Below are 17579 nucleotides of genomic sequence, written 5' to 3'. Positions count from 1 at the left end.
ATCAGGTAGGTCTATAATTATTTGTATTTTTTTTTCTTCAGATTTTCCAGACTGGCTACAAGCCATCGTATGGGTAGAATAAAGTATTAGTCAGGGTTCTCCAGAGAAACAGAGTCAATTGGAGATTGGTTTTCCAACTGGAGAGATGGAGAGAGATAGATAGACAGACAGACAGACAGACAAACAGATAGGAAGAGAGAGATTATAAGAAATTGGCTCAAGAAATTGTGGAGGCTGAAAAGTCCCATGATTTGTCATGTACAACCTGAAGACCCAGTAAGTCCAGTAGTATCATTCAGTCTGAATCTGAAAGCCCAAGAACTAGGGAGCTGATAGTGTAAACCCCTATCCAAGGTAGCAGAATATGAGATGTCTCAGCTCAAGCGGTAAGGCAAAAGAAAAAAGGAGAAAGGTGAATTCCTCCGTCTTTTGCCTTTTTTTCTACTGAGAGACTCAACACATTGGGTGATGCTTGCCCACACAGCAGAGGGCAAACTCTTCACCTGTACCATCCACCAGTTCAAATGCTAATCTCATTCCAAAGAGCCTCACAGACACACCTGGAAATCACGTTTAACTAGATACCTGGGAAGCCTCTGATCCAGCCCAGCTGATACACAAAATTAGCTGTTGCAAGTTTTTTGGGTCTCTTCCAAGGCATTATAAGAATTATCTGGGCGGTTAACTGAGTGTCTTTTAACCACATAATACTTGCATCTGGTTCTGCCAAGTTATTGTGATGGCAAAAAGGCTAGAGCCTACATTGATGAATACTGTCACCTCTGCTCTCAGATCAATACAGTCTGAACCTGTCCCCAAATACAATTTTTTTCTGTTTACCCAGCATTGATCAAGCCCTGTTAAACTGATTCAAAATGATGATACAGAATAATTTATGAAACAAAATGTCAGCTTGCATACTAGCCATTAAAAGAAATCGAGTTTATTTATGGGGGCTTTTGTACAGCCCAGCCCACCTCTGCTGGTTAGTTATGTACATAGGAACCAAGATGTATTATCACATGGGAAATTTTGTAGAAATCAGACTAAAATGATTTAAGAAAGGCCCTAGCTAGGCTTGGTATGAGTGCCCTAAACCCTTAAACAGGAGGGATTTGTATGGGAATCAGTTCAAATAGTCGTTGCCATGGAGTTCTAATTGTTTGCATAATGGAACCTGGCTGATACCAACAAGAGTTCAACAAAGGTGACTTTGTTTTACCTCTGTTCCTGTTCGGGTTGTTAAAAGCTACTTTAGAATTAAGGTGATTATCTTTACTTTTCATTAGCAATTAAGCCTGAGCATAGTATATACATTTTATTTTCTATTCCTCAGCTATGATAACACTTCTTGCAGCCTAAATACCTGACTTGATAATGATTAGAGTTCAGAAGCAGATGACTTTACAGGAAGGCTGTTTTGAAAAGATATATATTGTACCTGAGTAAAATAGATTAAAATGTTGTGACTTTGAACAGTAAAAGTTTTCTTAGCTAGACATAAAGAACACGAATCTAGTCCAGGTATGGTACAGTGTACACCCGCAGTCCCAGACACTTGGGAGGATAAGGCAGGATAATTGCTTGAGCCCAGGATTCCAAGGCTGCAGTGAGCTATGACCATATGATTATACCACGGCACACCAGCCTGACCAACAGGGTAAGACCCTGCCTCTCTCTCTCTCTCTCTCTCTCTCTCACACACACACACACGGAAATGACTGATATTTTGATAGCCTTAAAAGTTATACAGTAAATTGTTTAGCCACCACTCTAACAACAAAAACAAGACAGAAAAATATAAACCACCATTGTTATCAGGGGTTTTTGTGCATGTAATTGACAAATGTTTTATATTAATAATATATGTATATAAATATATATATATACTATGAAAAATTTTATATTCATAATATATGTATATGTGTGTGTGTAAATGTCTATAAATCTATTAGAGAAAAAATGGTCAAATAATCTGAACAGGAAATTCTCAGAAAATCCAAACGACCAGTAAGCATGTAAAATGATATTTGACTACACCAGTAACAAGAGGAATGCAAATAAAAACAATAAATGAGCTCTGGGAGGTGGAGGTGGAAGGATTACTTGAGGTCAGGAGTTCGAGACCAGCCTGGGCAACCTGGTGAGACCCCCGTCTTTTACAAAAAATAAAAATAAAAAATAAGTATGATACGTTATTACATCATAATAATCAGATCAGCAAACATTTAAAAGTCTTCAATTTAAATTGTCAGCAGATGAACTGTTTCAAATCCCATATTGGTAAGCAATACTAAATAAATGTACCTGCCCTCTGAGCCAGCAATTTCATTCCTAATTATATATGCTGAAGAAGTTCTCATATTGGTGTTCAAAATGACATATATAGGAATGTTCCTTGAGGCATTTTCTATAACAGGAAAAAACTGGAAACAACTTACATTTTCATCAATAAAGAAGCAAAACCATGTGTTGCATAGCCACACAATAAAACTATGTACAGTAGAACAAATGAGTCAACACACACACAAAAAATCTAACAAATTGAAAGCAACAGAGAATGGCAAGTACCAGGAGGCTATGCACAATACAATTGTATTTATTTACATAAATACTTTACATTATTACAGTTTTTAAATCAGGCAAAGCATGTCTACATGTCGGTTCTAAATAGCTAATACATAGCAACAATTTTAACAATTTTAACACATGTATAAAAATGAAATACCAAATTTATGGTCTAGATTTTGGGGGTGCAAGGGGAGAAGACAGTATGGAAATAAGTGGGGAAAAGGTACCAAACAATTCAAGTGTGTCTGAAATTTTCTATGATGATGATGATGATTTTGTGAGATGGAGTCTCACTCAGCCGCCCAGGCTGGAGTGCAGTGGTGCTATCTTGGCTCACTGCAACCACTGTCTCCCAGGTTCAAGCGATTCTCCCATGTCAGCCTTCCGAGTAACTGGGATTACAGGCAACCACCATCATGCCTTGCTAATTTTTATATTTTAGTAGAGACAGGGTTTCACCGTGTTGGCCAGGCTGGTCTTGAACTCCTGACCTCAGGTGATCCACCCGTCTCAGCCTCCCAAAGTGCTAGAATTACAGGTGTGAGCCACAGTGCCCGGCTTGAAATTTTCTGTTATTAAACATTGATAGAAGATACATAAACAGATGATAGATAGATACACAGATAAACAGATGATAAAATCAATAGATTGATAGACAATAGATAGATAGATGGATAGATGATAGGATGGATGGATGGATGGATGGATGGATGGATGGATAGATAGATAGATAGATAGATAGATAGATAGATAGATAGATAGATAGACAGACAGACAGACAGATGATAGGATGGTATATTAGTCTGTTTTCATGTTGTGGATAAAGACATACCCGAGACTGTGAAGAAAAAGAGGTTTAATTGACTTACAGTTCCACATAGCTAGGGAGGCTTCAGAATCATAGTGGGAGGCGAAAGGCACTTCCTACATGGTGGTGGCAAGAGAAAATGAGGAAGATGCAAAAGCAGAAACCCCTGATAAAACCATCAGATTTTGTGAGACTTATTCACTACTATGAGAACAGTATGGGAGAAACCACCCCCATGATTCAAATTATCTCCCACAAGGTCCCTCCCACAACATGTGGGAATTATGGGAGTACAATTCAAGATGAGATTTGGTGGGGACACAGAGCCAAACCATATCAGATGGATAGATAGATAGATGATAGATAGATAGATAGATAGATAGATAGATAGATAGATAGATAGACAGACAGACAGACAGACACAGGTAAATTTTCATTTTTTATTTGTAATTCCTTGAGCAGAGTCATTCAATATTTGTCAGACAGTCATGAGGCCTAACTCTATGCCAGACACTATTTATTTAGGGAAAATAATTCAGCCACTTCATTTTCTCAAGGCAAATGATGGGTCTCTAAGACCATGCATGTCTTAAGCGGAGCTCTGGATCACAGCCAATGAGCTGACCCTGGGTTTTGTTCCACTTCTGCCCAACTAGATGTGTTCTTAGTCATTAAAAATTAATTTTATCTCACTTTAAGAGGATTGTGGTTGGGAAGTTGATTGTTATGCTAAAGTTAAAAATAAAATCACAATAAAGCAAAGCTACCATTGTCTTCTGGATTCCTGTTGGCATGGCATCTTTTCATGAGTATAGGTTTCAGAGGGTTAAGGGTTTCACAGAATTCTACTTTTGGGAATCAATATTCATCCATGTGATTTGAGGTGTGGAGACTATCATTGTAAGCAGGTCACTACGAAAGGAAATCCAAACTTGAAGAACATTCATAGCGAGAAATACATTCAAGAGAAATTTTCCAAAGACAACCAGCAATTAACGTGCTGCTCTGTAACACAGTCTATGCAAATTATTTCCAGAATTATTAATAAAAAGGTTAGCTAACTCTCAGATATTAAGATTAAAAATAAAATTATTTAATATTTACCATCTATGAATGTCATCAACAATCATAGAATTATTAATCTGAAGTAAATATCCCAGAATTACAATAATTTGGTATTGTTGAACTCACACTTGCCTAATTTCAAACATCTCCAGAAAGATACTTCAACCCAAACAGCATGGAGCTGCAGATTATAAAGTTTACTCACAATCACAGTCGATTCTATTAAATAAATTATGTTTCCATTTGAGCTATTGGCCTATGACCCTCTATGTAACATAATTTGAGTGTCATGTTTTATTTAGATAACTGACGTTTTGACCGACATACACACTCTTTTTGTCACTCATGAAAGTTTATATAATTTACTCTCAACTCTAAGGCTTACTGAATCATAAAGATGTGATTCATGCATAATAAATGTAACAAAATTAAAAGAAAGAAAGTAGCCTCAAGGTTATAGTTTGGTTGGAAGAAGAAAAAAGAAACAAAGAACTACTTACTCTTGTAAAGAAGACATAAATAAGTGTTATATCTGGTACCATATCAATATTTTTTTTTTGTGGGCTAGACTTTATAATATGGGCATTGGAAAATTAGAGGTGAAATACACAAATACCCATTGCTTATGGACATACACACATAAACACATAACTATGTGGTGTGTGTGCACATATATTGTTTTATGGATGAAAATTACACCATTGTTCTGCTTGAATGTACCTAGTGGAGGATGCTTAGGACAATACATGAAATCAAGTCATGTTTGAGTGCCAGTGGGGCTCAAGTAATAACATCTTCTTTCCATGAAAATTCTGAGCTAATTAAGAAAAAAAAATACATAAGGTTTATGGACATCAAAATGTCACCTTGATGGTCAATATGGGAGATCTTAAAGAATGTCATTTTTGTCTGAAGGCAATCTAGTCCTGACCCCCAAATCGTTCCCCTCCAGTGAGTCTCAGCCAGCATAGGACTGAGGTAGACTTCCCTAGTAAGACTGCCCTCTTGAGACTCACAATACTGAAAGAGAAGAATGGCTGCTCTCTATGGAGCTGCTGACTCCCAGTAGAAAGGGAAGGAGCATGCCCTGTTTCTCCTTACAACACAGGTAAGTCATTCCACTCCTCATGGGGGTCAGGAAGTAAGTGAACAGCAAGAGAAGCTACACAGACTGCACCCACTATTGGAAAGACACACCAGCCATGGAGAAGTGTCCTCTCTTATCTCAAGTTAGGAGGCAAAAATTTATGTGAGGACCCGAAATCCATGGCTATTCGGCATCACATCTATCCATTGCACAAATATGTATTTGAGCAGCTACCACGTGCCATGTGTATATTTGCTGAGAATGTACGCTCCTGTGTTCATGCCCCTTGAAGTCTGTGGGTCACACTGGCATGTGCATTGAAAAAAATTTATTTGTGCCCATTGTGTATTCATACAACACCCAGAGCAATTTCAGCCCAAGAAACGTACGATTAAACTAGCTAACCAAGATTTACAGACAGACTTTCACCATGGAACAAAGCCAAATAAACTGGTCTTGACAAGGCTAGATGGGAGTCTTACCCTATTTAACAGGATACCAAAACCACTATAAATTTAGAGTTACCCAATGAGTGGGACTTATCTTCTGTTGAATCAAGAAAGGAAGGATAGAAAGAAAGAAGGAAGGAAGAAAGGGAGGGAGCAAGAGAGGAAGAGAAGGAGAGAGAAAGGGAGGGAGAAAGGAAGGGAGGGAAGGAATAGGATAACATGAAGATTTGTATGTCCACATTGCTAATAATGCCATCATAGCCAAAATCAACTTCTCCAACATTTTTCATAAGTCATGGCAAAGATTTAATAGACACATTGAAGAAAAATACAGACAAAGGGCTTATCGTAAGTCAGAAATACTTGACGAGCTAGTGAATGGAAAATAAAAATATTAAAATCTGATTTATAGCACTGATATTGCTCATTGAAGCGGTAATGTACTGAGCTATCGGATTAATCATCACCATTATTGGAATGCAAAGAGGGAACTAGTGGGCTATAAAGATACCCTTGTCTTCCTTAAAGAATGATGCTGTTGAATTTTCATAAAACACTAAATTAAGAATAACTTTTTTGTGTATCTCTGTGTATTTGCAATGAAATTTTAAAGTCAGAAGGCTCTATAAATTTTAATCTATGAGATATGCATAGCTCTTTTTGCACAAATAATTTAGTGAGGTCTTTTCCGCTTAACTTTAACTGCACAGGTAAGAATAAATGATTTTTTTTTTTTTTGTCACCTACATTAGTAGACAAATTCAAGTAAACTTCAAAGGAGCTGATTCAGGCAGTAAGTTTTTCTTCAGTTTCATAAACATCCTTCTATGGTTTGGGGTACGACTACTTCTTTTCATTTCATGCTCCAGTGTTAAAGAATAAAGTAGAAATTATAGGGAAAATATTCAGTAACTGCACGATACTCTCTTACCTAATTGACTGTGAATTTGGGGAATACTAATTGAAGAATACGATTTAAAGTCTGGAGGCTCCATTGCTAACATTATGTCAGACTTCATGTTGCAGCAACTGTTTTTCCAGGATGGAACTTCTAAAATAACAGGTAAAATGTAACTACACTTTTATTTTTTAAGTAAATCTGATCTGATGGTTAACTAAGAATCAAGTTCTTGCCCTTAAGTAGCCTTCCAAATCCTGACTACCATTAAGTCTCTCATTTAAGGGTCTCTGTGCTGAGAACTTAAGTCCAAGGTTTTGGCCTGAAAAATGGATGCGCAGTTTGAAATTCTTGCATAAAGTCAAGATTCCCAAACAATTACAACCACCACGGTAAGTTAGTGATCAGAAAGTACTCCATCACAGTGGCCAAGTTACCATTTCTTTACAATGCCTCCAAATTTGTAAGTACCAAGAGGTTCCTGGTAGAAGCAAGAACAAATCCTTACCAAAAAAAAATCATTTTAAACAGAGTTCAAAGAACTTCTACAAATCAAGTTCCAAAGAACATGAGAATGTATTCTTTCTTTCTCTCCACCCCACCACACCAACACAATCATAACATACACAAGAAATATTAGAGAATCAATTAATTTTGAAAAATAAGGAAAAAATAAATGCAATTTATAAAAGCAACAAAGGCTGGGCATGGTGACTCACACCTGTAATCCCAGCACTCTGGTAGGCCGAGGCAGGCAGATCACCTGAGGTAGGGAGTTCAAGACCAACCTGGCCAACATGGTGAAATGCTGTCTCTACTAAAAATACAAAAAAAATTAACTGGGTGTGGTGGCACACACCTGTAATCACAGCTACTTGGGAGGCTGAGGCAGGAGAATTGCTTAAACCTGGGAGGCAGAGGTTGCAGTGAGCTGAGATTGCACCACTGCACTCTAGCCTGGGCGACAGAGCAAGATGCTGTCTCAAAAACAAAAACGAAAATAAAACAAAACAAAAATAATACTAATAAAATAAAATCAACAAAAAGCATAAAATACCTAAAAATAAATTTGCAAGAACATGTATAAAATTTCTACACTGAAAACTACAAAATTTTGCTGAGAGAAATTTGTTAAAGGCATAAATCAATGGAAATATATACCATTTTTACAGATTGGAAGACTCAGTATTACTAAGATTTCTACCCTTCCCAAACTGGTGTACAAATTGAATTCAACCCCAATCAAAGAAACAAGCAGACTTTTGTGGAAATTGAGAAGCTTGTTCTAAAATTTTAGAAATTCAAAGGACCCAGCATAGCCAAGACATTCTTAAAGAAGTTGGAAGACTTAACATTCCACATTTTGAGACTTATAACAGTGGAAGTAAACAAAGACACTCCTAACCCAAGTGAGAACAGGAACTCTTTATTCAAAGCTTGCTATGGGAAGGGAGTCAGCCACCATTCCTTGGCCAGAACTTACATGCAGGCAGGAGAATGGTGCAGCTTTACCGTAAAGAAAACAAGGAGCGGCTTCAGGTGTGAAGATTGGAGGTTAGTGGTGTGAGAAAACTGTAGTCAGACTAAGTAAAAGCAGCATGCTTTAGGTGGTGGGCTTGCAAAACAAATTTGATTTTCCCTGGTTGGATCTGATGTTGGAAGAAAAGGCAAAAACTAGGGAAATTAGTAGAAATTGACCAGATCCTGATCATTCTGGGTCAGTAGCTGCAGAGGCTGTGGTTGGACTGCTGGATTGGTCAGAGTTTTATTTTTGTACATAATCTGGACATGGTGCATTTGATACTCATTTTCTCAATGTGACACTACAGTAATTAAGGCGGTGTGGTCACAGCACATGCATAGACAGACAAAATAGACTGCAGAGTCCAGAAAGAGACTCACACATGAGTTAGGGCAAAAATGTCATTGCAATTTCAATGCTGGAAAGATGGTCTTCTCAATAAATAAAGGGGGAGCAGTTGATTATTTCTATTTTAAAAAGTAAACCTTGATTCATTTCAGACTTTAATGAGCTAAATGTGCCTATTAAAATAAAAGCAGAGTGCACAAATGTGCATATAAAATAAAAGCAGAGTGCACAACTTCTAACTCTACAGGGAGAACAAATGAAATTTTAAAAGAATATTAAATCTAGGGTTCTGTACAAGGTTTTTCAGGGTTGCAATTTTTTCCTATGCACTGGTGAATGTAAAATTTATGACCAAGAAAAAAATACTGCAGAATATCCAGGTTAATGAACTAAATTTAATTATTAGGTGCAGAAAATAACAATAGCGATTGCTAGTGGAATACAATGGCCTGGATATTTAGAGACAGGCAAGAAAAGGGAGTTAAGTCCATGAATAGAACCTGAGCTTGCAGATTGTAAATTGTTCTTGCTAATTATAACCTCAAAATGAGTTTGCTTTTAACTAAATGTACTCTACACAAGCATCAGGATGCTAGAGAGAGCATTGGATCTTAGAGCTTAGCTCCCACATTTTAAAGGCTGAAAGTATTTGAACAAAATGACATGAGTTAATGTGATAATTACTGTGATTGGTTTCACACTATTGTTGCCTCAAAGCTTCCCAAGGCAGGCAAGCATATTCTAGCTCCCTGCAAATGCATCTGCAGAACAGAGCCTAGCAGAAGAAATATTTCAGTCTCCACTGAGCACTATGCATGGGCCACAGTCAGGCAGAACTCCTGCAAGGGTGCATTGTGCACAGGGGATATTGCTGTAAAAAAAAAATAATAGTAATGATACTCTCAGAATTGGCAGGGTTCTGAAGGTTAGAAGGCTAAGACAGCTGATTGTTTCTTTATCCAGTGCCAGATATGGGCAAGTTTCCCAGGCATCCCCATGCTTTTAAAACTGGGATCATTAAGGCTTCTAAACACCTAAATCTACGCATGCAAAAAGACATGCACATATGCATACTTAGTAAAGTTTCTGAGAGTAGGTCACCCTTGTTCTTTAAAACCTCCAAGAAAAAGGATCTTGTTTGCCACTTACATCTGGAACATACCTTCATTATTCTGTGCAAGAAAGCTGAATGATAAAGAATCCAAGTCTTGCAGAAATGCAATCACTATTTAAATGAAAAGCTTAGGGGTAGATTTAGGCTTCTTAGTCCTAGGACAAAATCTGCTATAGCAATGGAGTCCACCGCTAGCAATTGTGTTTGGCACAGACTCAATGGCAGGTGGAGAAATAAAAAAGCTTTATAGTGGAAAAGGGAAGGCTTCAGGTATGCCCCAAGTGGAGGTGGTTGGCATCGGGGGAGCTGCCAGTGGGCTATCTAAAAGCACAGCATCTCATGTGGTTATATGGGGGAGTATATTTGTCTTTCTCTGGTTCCTCCTAAGTTTAAAGACAGGCAAATATTTGGGAAGCTGGCAATCACTAACCCAATCTCGACCATTCTAGGCAGATTCCTGCAAAGACTGGAGGGGAAAGTTCTATTGCCCTGTGTGGTCTGGCCACTGGCTTTGTGTATCTTCAGTCTTGAGTATGAAACTCTAAGTGAAGTATTACAGGATTACAGAAGAATGATATGTTTTGAAACCACTCTCACAGGGTTAAGAATTCTAGATAGAAATATAGCCATAATTAAGCATTAATCAGGTTGCACTTTGACCCCCTTCCTTGTAACTGGAAGTCACATAGCAGATACGGACCGTTTGCACCCCCAGTGTTCCTATAGATAGGATTTCTGACACTAGAATCATAAGGATTTGTTTAAGAATCAATTTGCATCCCCATTGTTCTTATAGATAGGATCTCTGACATTAGAATTGAAGAGTTTTTGTTTAAGAATTGCTTAAGACTTTTCGGATCTTAAATTCCAGCAAAACAGCTGACGCCAACCAGTTTGAAGACCACCCCCACCCAACACACACACGCACACACACACACAGAGAGAGAGAGAAATGGGATCAGCATGAGAACATGGCTTCTTCATCTCCCTGATCCATGACTTCACCCTGCACTCTTCCACCCGTCAATGATTTCCACACTTCCACCCACTCCAAAACGCTTATAAACCCTGGCACCAAACTCCTCGGAGAGATGGATTTGGTTTCTTCCAGTCTCCTCATTTGGTGGCTCTATGATTAAACCTCTTTCTCTGCTGCAACTTGTTGTTTCCACATATTAATCTAATACATGAAAAGATGGGAGAGGATCAGCAGATGCCCTTTTACTCACTGAAACTAAAGACAGTCTCACAAAATCACACTTGATCATTCTAGGACTACAAAAAATGAAGATGTTAAACTTCACCTCTCTGAGCCTGGGAGTAAATATCTGGCTAGACTTCCCTTAAGGGCTCATATCCCCTGACTTGTGATGTTGGACTTGTGTGACAGTCACTAGAACACACAGAGGAAGCTATGTTTTTGTGTCTCATTTGGGCAGTGAGTAGTTCTGTTTTACTCATTGGTGCCAGGCTGGGTATGCGTGGAAGGTGGAGGGAAGGAGATCCAGGCATCAAAACACTCAAGATGTTAGGCGATCCAATCACCAAGATACCCAAGGTATTAGGAGATCTAACCACCAAAATATCTCATGATGTTAAGGTGTATTGAGGTATCTCCCTTAGAAGCAGAAAAGATATGCTCATGAATGTTGTTGTGGAAATTTAGTTAAAAAAACAAAGTTTTCTCCCAATCCAGAAAACCTCTTCATGAAGGAAGAAGAGGAAGAAAACAATTTCATTATTGAATATGCATTAAATCAAAATGTAATGGACATCACATTCCACAATCTCTTAGAGATTGTGAAGATAGAAGGAAATATCACTCTTTGTAGAACCAAGCAAATATAAACCCCTTACATATACATTCCCAAGATAAACAATAACTAGTCCTCAAGTAAGAGGACTTGACAACATTGTTTATTACACATAGTTCACCATCAGTTCACCCCATAAATGGAGTGACCATAGTGTTAGTTAATTTGTTTTGTACAAAGCAAAAATAAACTCCGCTTACCTTTATGACACAGGTGATTTTGCAACCAGGAACCAAGCCCTTCTGAAGTTAGGCTCCTACCTTCCTACAGAGACTGAGAGCGGGAGGTGCTAACTCCCTTGATGTTTACATTTCGAAGGGATGGCTCCCAGGTCCTTAAGGAAAACATTGCTGGTTCCTAAGGCTGGAAAGAGTCTTTTTGAGCTTTCAAACTGATTTAGGTATATTTCAAAGATACCAGGAAAAAAGTTACAAGTTTTCTAAAGGAAATGTTCCAAATAAAAATGTAAGGGCAATTTGGGCCTGCCCTCTTAGGTACGGTGGTCCTGGTAAGTCAACACATATCTTACAAGGGCAGCACAGTCCACTGCTGTTGCTCAAAGTGCCTTCACGTTTTCCAAAGTGAATTCACTTGTGCTGTTTTCCAAAGTGAATTCACTTGTGCTGTTTTCCAAAGTGAATTCACTTGTGCTGTTTTCCAAAGTGAATTCACTTGTGCTGCTTTCCAAAGTGAATTCACTTGTGCTAAGTACTAAGCCTATCTTTCAAATTTTAATTGGGTAAGAGGAAAAGAAAATATTTCTTTTAACTCTACTAACCTACATTGAGATGTCCTCTCCCTAAAAATCAGCCCATTCTTTGGCTCAGTAACTTGTCCCTTCTGGTGAGATGGACTGAAGCTAAGGGGATAGGACAGATGAGCAATATTTATGTCTACCCCTTCTCCAAGCCTTTGAGAGAACCTCAAAAGAGATACATCCAACGTAGCCTGTAAGAAACATACCTTGTATGTCATAATGTTGGGGTGCTACATGGATGTCAATTTAGGAATTGATTTCAGAATTATTTGACAAAGGAGGAACAGGCAGAAATCAAAACTTACGATTTCACTTATGATTTGATGAGCACATCATTTATACCTTTCTCTCTACCCAACATGGTATTCTCCAAACTCAGGTCCCAATAACTGTAACAATTTTTGCAAAGGCAGTTTTACTTACTGCCTGTTCATGGATGGCATATGCAGTGGCCCATGAGCACAGACTTCTGGTAAACCCACAGTGCATGGGAGATCAGCGAGACTCGGAAGGAGGACAGCGTAAGCATGGGACACCTACAAGTAAGTAAGCTAACAGCCGAGCGAGGCCATGCTTTCCCTTGAAACTACAACTTCCTTCAAATTCAGAAAGAAGGCACAGGCATTCTGAGAAACATGCAAAATGAAAAAATCCTGGGTTATTACCCTGCATGAGCCAACTCCTTAGGATGAAAAATGATGACATAGAATAAAAGACTAAGAAGGGAAGCCTGTAATTCCTTTTCCATTAAGTCCTTCCTTAACAGTAACTAATCATAGTGAGGTACAATGTGCACATAGAAAGGAGCAAAATAAAAACAGTTGATTTAGTTTTGTGTAGTGTTTCCACTGTTCTGGTAAGAACAAAATACATATGTATGTACGCACCATGAAGCATAAATTAGGTAATTTTAGTGATTCTGTCCACAAGTTAAATGCTCTTCTATTTGCATTTAAAGCTGGTATTACATCATATAAAGGTGAATGGTAATATGCTAATAATTTAAAATTTTAATTTTCCTTTTCTCAGAACAACATTAAATAGCAAATACAAAACACCATGACAAGCCAAGTGAGAGACTGCCGAAGACAGGTAAATGCTTTATACTTATTTTTCCTTTAATGGTACTTTGGGCTGTCTTTTGAATAAGGGGCACTACGTTTTCATTTTATACTGGGCCCCACAAATTAGATAGTCAACCTCATCAGGATATGTACACTTTACATCCTCCACCCAAGTTTCTAGAAGAATCTAGATATTATAAACCAAATTCTGCCATTTTATTCACTGGCAGCTTTTATTCACTTTGATACTCAAAAAACATCTTATACTCAAACATCCTGCAATTACATGTGCTTTTTGGAACATTTTAGAATAAATCACTTTAACATAAAAAGGTGAGCTGACAATCTTGCTTGGAGTAGGTCAGTCTTGTGGGAAAGCCCATATCTCTTAAAACATTAATGGCTTCTATCCCTCTTCCCCATTATATAACTAGCATGCTTACTTGACGGAGTACTTGACATTTGCTATCAGCTTGCTTGGGTTTGCTGAATATCAGTAGTTCTTAAATTTGGCTGCATGTTAAAATCACATGGGGAGTATTTTAAAAAAAGAAAGAAAGAAAAATCCCAGTCCCCAGGCTTCATCTCAGACAATGCACCTCAGACTCTATGGGAGTCTAAAATGTAACCAGGGTCAAGATTCACTCCCTAGCTATACGACAGTGCTTCTCAACTTTGCCTGAGCAAAAGAATGTCATGAAAGTCTTGGTGAAATTCTAGACTCCTTGGCTCCTCCCCCACCAAGTCAATGAGTCGTAAAGGTAGGAATTCTGTACACTTCACAAGCACTCCAGGTTATTCTTATGATTGGGGTCATTTAGGAAGCATGACTCTAAGATGAGTTGAGAAGGAAGAAAAAAGAAAAATGATTATTAATAAAGCTGCCAGTGATAAAAGGTTCTGAGAATCAAGCTGTTCTCTGGCCTTCCCTCTCTAATCATACTAACCCACCTGCATTACTTATCTATATGTGTGTAACAAATTACCATGAACTTAGTCATTTAAACCAGCCCACATTTATTATCTCATGGTTTCTGTGGATCAGGAATCTGGGTATGGCTTGTGTAGATTTTCTGCTTCAGAGTCTCACAAGACTGCAATCAGCAATTGAAGTGTTAGCCAGCACTGTGGTCTTATCTGTGGCTCAACTGGAGAAGGATCCACTTCCAAGCCTGCATCATTGTTGGCTGTTGCAGGAAGTCAGGGACCCCGAACGGAGGGACTGGCTGAAGCCATAGCAGAAGAACATAAATTGTGAAGATTTCATGGACATTTATTAGTTCCCCAAATTAATACTTTTATAATTTCTTACGCCTGTCTTTACTGCAATCTCTAAACATAAATTGTGAAGATTTCATGGACACTTATCACTTCCCCAATCAATACCCTTGTGATTTCCTATGCCTGTCTTTACTTTAATCTCTTAATCCCGTCATCTTCATAAGCTGAGGAGGATGTATGTCACCTCAGGACCCTGTGATGATTGCGTTAACTGCACAAATTGTTCGTAGAGCATGGGTGTTTGAACAATATGAAATCTGGGCACCTTGAAAAAAGAACAGGATAACAGCAATGTTCAGGGAACAAGGGAGGTAACCTGAAACTCTGACTGCCAGTGAGCCAGACAGAACAGAGCCATATTTATCTTCTTTCAAAAGCAAATAGGAGAAATATTGCTAAATTCTTTTTCTCAGCAAGAAACATCCCTAAGAAAGAGAATGCGCCCCTGAGGGTGGGTCTATGAACAGCCCCCTTGGAGGCAGCTTTCTTTTACGGTCTAAGCCAAAGGGATGAAATAAGCCCCAGTCTCCTGTAGTGCTCCCAGGCTTATCAGGACAAGGAAATTCCTGCCTAATAAATTTTGGTCAGACAGGTTGTCTGCTCTCAAACTCTGTCTCCTGATAAGATACTATCAATGACAATGCGTGCCCAAAACTTCATTAGCAATTTTAATTTCGCCCCATCCTGTAGTCCTGTGATCTTACCCTGCCTCCACTTGCTTCGTGATATTTTATTACCTTGTGAAGCATGTGATCTCTGTGACCCACACCCTATTCATACACTCCCTCCCCTTTAAAAATCGCTAATAAAAACTTGCTGGTTTTACAGCTCAGGGAGCATCACGGAACCTGCTGACACGTGATGTCTCCCCCGGACACCCAGCTTTAAAATTTCTCTCTTTTGTACTCTTTCCCTTTATTTCTCAAACCAGCTGAGATGCTTAGGGAAATAGAAAAGAACCCACTTTAAACATCGGGGGTGGGGTTTCCCCCGATAGTTGGTAGAATTCAATTCCTTGTGAACTGAAGGGCTGAAGGCCTCAGTTTCTTGCTGGCTGTTGGCCAAAGATGGCCCTCCCTTCCCTGCCATGTGGGCCTCTGACATATGGCAGCTGATTTCTCCAGTGCCAGTGAGGGAGAGGAGCACCCAGCAATATGAAAGTTACAACCTTATGTAACATAATCACAAAGGAAGCATCACATCTCTTCTGCTGTATTCTACTGGTTAGAAGCAAGTCTCAGGTCTGGCCTATGCTCAAGAGAAGGGAATTAGGGTCTGCCTGCCACAACTCATATACAGCAGAGTACTATAGCCACAGCAACTGTCCATAAATTCTAAAGCCGTAACACATGGGTTCATATGCCTGGCATCCCAGCTTACCAACATTTATCTTCAACAGGCTCCTTAGCTTCATGGATCCTCAGTTTTCACATATGTACAATGGGGATAAAATAGGGTATACCTTATAGTGTCACCGTCAGAGGCATTGAATGATTACAAGCAATGAGCTTGGCAAGCTGGTCTACACATACTATGTAAAAATAAAAGCAAGTCTTGTAATTATTTTTATATGACACATGGTTAAACCATATTCAAGGCACATTTGTCCAGGGTTAGTGAACCAAAATCAACATGTTTTGTACACCAGTTTTATTGGAAAGTGGCAGAGCAAAGGGAAGCTTCTCTGACTCTCTTAAATGTGTGCATGTAGATACCTGGCACATAATAAATGGCATTGTGCTTTTATCCTGTCTTTGCTATTGGCACTCAAAATGGATTCATTTATATATTCAGGGAACACAGATTGTATAAGGCACTGTCCCATGATGACCAGGCAACCCTGCCTCCAAAGCTCTGCAATGTACTCATTTTGTGAGTACCGTGGTATAACTGTAGTAAAAGGAATAATGTAATAAGTTGTGTAAGAGAGTGACAATCAAAATGCTATGGCAGTTTATAGCAAAGAGAATCACTTTGGGCTGTGGAGATAAAAGAAAATTCCATGTAGAAGGCATCTATGGACACAGCAGTAAATAAAATATATTGCTCTTAGAAAGTATATTAAAAAGCCAGTCATTCAAATATTGATGAGTGAGTGCACTATTTTGCTCCAAGGGGTAAAGTTCTGCTTGTTCTGCAAAATGATAGTGGCTCTTTATGGTATTGCTCAGGGCTGGGACCTAATACCCACTGTAGTCATTCCACAGAGGTGGGATGGCCCCTCCCTCCAAACACGCACACATCCAAACTTTGCTTTAGAGGTCAAGACTGATGACATTACATGCATAAAGAATGTATGAAAAGGCTTATGACATAGTGGGGCTTTCTGGGAAGAGCAAGGAAGACTCCCAAGCTAGTACAAAGATGGCTTCGGCCACAGAGAAAGGAGATGACTCAGCTTTCATGGTGGTTAAGGCATGAGGTTGCAGGGAGCCTTCTTGAACACAATCTGTAGCTTGCATAGTTTCACCCCCTCAACCCCCAGGCATTCTTATTACTTACCTGGCTGTGGTGACAGAAGGGGAAGGGGAGTTGTGGGTTTGAATGCTGTTTGCAGTAAAACATCCAAAATGGATTCAGAATCTTTATTGCAGTTTCTTCTTTATGCACATAAAGTAATTGAATCACAAGGATTTATTTGTACGCCCTGGGTCACACATCAACTCAAGAAGCCCAGAAACAACAACAACAAAAAAAACAGGCTTCTCTCTGCCCTCCTGGGCTCCAGGTTAAGCTTGTGTGTGCTTTCTATTCAGAGTAGAAAAAGAGAATAACAAAGAGTTTTCCCTTTCATGTGACCT

The sequence above is a fragment of the Macaca fascicularis genome, chromosome X (assembly GCF_037993035.2).
Source record: "Macaca fascicularis isolate 582-1 chromosome X, T2T-MFA8v1.1".
Lineage (NCBI taxonomy): Eukaryota > Metazoa > Chordata > Mammalia > Primates > Cercopithecidae > Macaca > Macaca fascicularis.
Note: the sequence above shows the minus strand (reverse complement) of the source record.